The sequence below is a fragment of the Schistocerca cancellata genome, chromosome 7 (assembly GCF_023864275.1).
Source record: "Schistocerca cancellata isolate TAMUIC-IGC-003103 chromosome 7, iqSchCanc2.1, whole genome shotgun sequence".
Taxonomy (NCBI): Eukaryota; Metazoa; Arthropoda; class Insecta; order Orthoptera; family Acrididae; genus Schistocerca; species Schistocerca cancellata.
In genome coordinates this window covers 403,221,385-403,223,949 of record NC_064632.1, presented here as the reverse complement: position 1 = coordinate 403,223,949, position 2,565 = coordinate 403,221,385, and the positions used below count along the sequence as shown (strand labels likewise).

General features: G+C 40.7%; 1 non-coding gene across 1 annotated transcript; it reads left to right on the top strand.

Moving 5' to 3' along the window:
• Positions 1-470: 470 nt before the first annotated feature.
• On the top strand, positions 471-545 carry Trnas-cga (transfer RNA serine (anticodon CGA)). The gene has a single exon. It is a non-coding gene; the product is annotated as a tRNA-Ser (tRNA).
• Positions 546-2,565: the final 2,020 nt, after the last annotated feature.

Genomic DNA, 2,565 nt, shown 5'->3' with positions numbered 1-2,565 from the left:
GATCTGTTGGTCTGTTTGTCCATTCATGATATTCTGAACAACCTCCTATAGGAAACTTCCTGGCAGATTAAAACTGTGTGCCGGACCGAGACTCGAATTCGAGACTTTGCCTTTCGCGGGCTAGTGCTCTACCAACTGAGCTACCCAAGCACGACTCACGCCCCGTCCTCACAGCTTTACTTCTGCCAGTACCTCGTCTCCTATCCTCCAAACTTTACAGAAGCTCTCGAGTCTCGATGCGGCACACAGTTTTAATCTGCCAGGAAGTTTTATATCAGCGTACACTCCGCTGTAGAGGGAAAATTTCATTCTAGAAACATCCCCCAGGCTGTGGCTAAGCCATGTCTCCGCAATATCCTTTCTTTCAGGAGTGCTAGTTCTGCAAGGCTCGCAGGAGAGCTTCTGTAAATTTGGAGGGTTGGAGACGAGGTACTGGCAGAAGTAGAGCTGTGAGGACGGGGCGTGAGTCGTGCTTGGGTAGCTCAGTTGGTAGAGCACTTGCCCGCGAAAGGCAAAGGTCCCGAGTTCGAGTCTCGGTCCAGCATACAGTTTTAATCTGCCAGAAGTTTCATATCAGCGCACACTCCGCTGTAGAGTGAAAATTTCATTCTAGAACCTCCTATATGACCACATCTCAAAAGCATCAATTCTTTTGCGGTGCCCTTCAGTTATTGTCCATGTTTCAGCACCATAAAGGAAATCTGGAAACACCAGAGATTGCAGCACTCGCAATTTAATATATCTGGTTAGGGCTCAGTCGTTCCAAACCACTGTGCGTTTCGATGCGGCATCCCTACCCAGAACAATCCTACATCCTGTGTAACCACCCTCTTTCTGAACCATCGAGCGCAGGTAGACAAAGTGATCAACTTCTTCAAATTCTTATAGTACTTCGGTAGTTGGTAGTGACTCACCTTTGTCAGTTAGCATGATCATGGACTTTTTCTTATTAATTAACAATCCAAATTTCTCGCTTTCTCTCTTAGCTATATCCAGCAGTTCCTTTATTTCCACTTGTGATTCTGTGGACAGTGTGTGTCATCAACAAATCTTAAATTATTGATTCTTCGTCCTCCAATTCAGATCCCACCAGTTCAGCCATGATGACTTTTTCTCGTAACATATTCTACATAGATATTAAGTCGAACTGGTTACAGACTGCACCTTTCTAATTACTTTACGTGGTTCAAAAGGACTTGAAATAATTTATCTAGTCATTATTGCCTTATGGCCACAGTGGAGATTTCTGACAAAGTTATAAGATGATCAGGAACGCCCGTTTCTGCTAATATGCTCCATAGTTCTTTCCATCTAACACCGCCGAAAACCTTGCCATAGTTCAAGAAACAAAGAATTAATGGGGTACTGAATTCTCTACATTTTTCAATTCTTCATGTAAATAGGTACTCAGGCGTTCATGGATGGCATTTAGAGGAATCTTGCTGGCATGTGGAATTAATGAAATGGTTCTGTCTTTCTCACGAATGCATGCTTTCCTTTATTATGAAACGCAATCATTACCGAAACGGTCCAATCCTGTATTCATGTTCCTTTATTCCATACGCTGCTGTATACCTCATATTAAAGATGTATTTCTGAAACTTCGTTGAATTAATCCTCGGGCATGTCTGCAAAAAGTAATACGTTTTTTTAAAGTTTGTTCATTAGTTATTGCAAAAACGTGATCAAACGAATACGACAAAGCTACACTTTTGTTTCAAATGCCCGCCATTTTATTATTTTTTTTTAAATTTCAAAAAATTGTACTATTATTCCGGCGCAGTATCCTATAAATTAAGACAATTGTTTATTTTATGATGTCGGATAAGATTTGCAGACTGCAGGAGTTGCACCATGGGCACGTCATTTTGGACAGATGAGCTTTAATTCCTCGGATGGAGGCCTTAATGATAACTGAATTTCCCACAAAAATCAGAAAATGTTATCCAAGAATCAACAGACAACGTGCAAAAAGATTTAAGTTGATGGGTTTATTAGTTTTTGCAAAAAAAAAAAATCGTAATAATCACTTATTTTGTAGGCTAACTGAGGAGAATGGACCCTTGTCGGAAACGATATTCTTACGAACGGCGAAACTTCAAATTAGCACAGCACGTCATCTGTCGATACTAGGGTAATACTCTTTTGAGATTGTGCACAGAGAATGCCAGAGAACACAATGGTACAAATTAAACAATTCCTATCTTGTCGTTAATTTCTGTACGAAAAAGTAGTCGTTCCCCACTGCGTGCGTTTCAGTTAGTATACAGCGTGGGTGAGGAAGAAAGGTACATGTTATAAGGGGTGATAGTATTCATGACTGAACAAAAAATGACACATGCACCACGCTCTATTCCGAATGGTTTCCGAATTAGAACACATTTTATGTACACTGTTATTTATTTTCTGTATTATTCAAAGAGTGTCACTGTTTACATCGTACCACGGCAGTGAAGAGGAAGTTGAGACGAATAATTTGATAAAGGACTGATGGTCTATCAAGTTTCGAAGCTACCTCAAATTGGCCTACAGGAAGTACGTAAGCTACAGTGCTTACGCCTACTG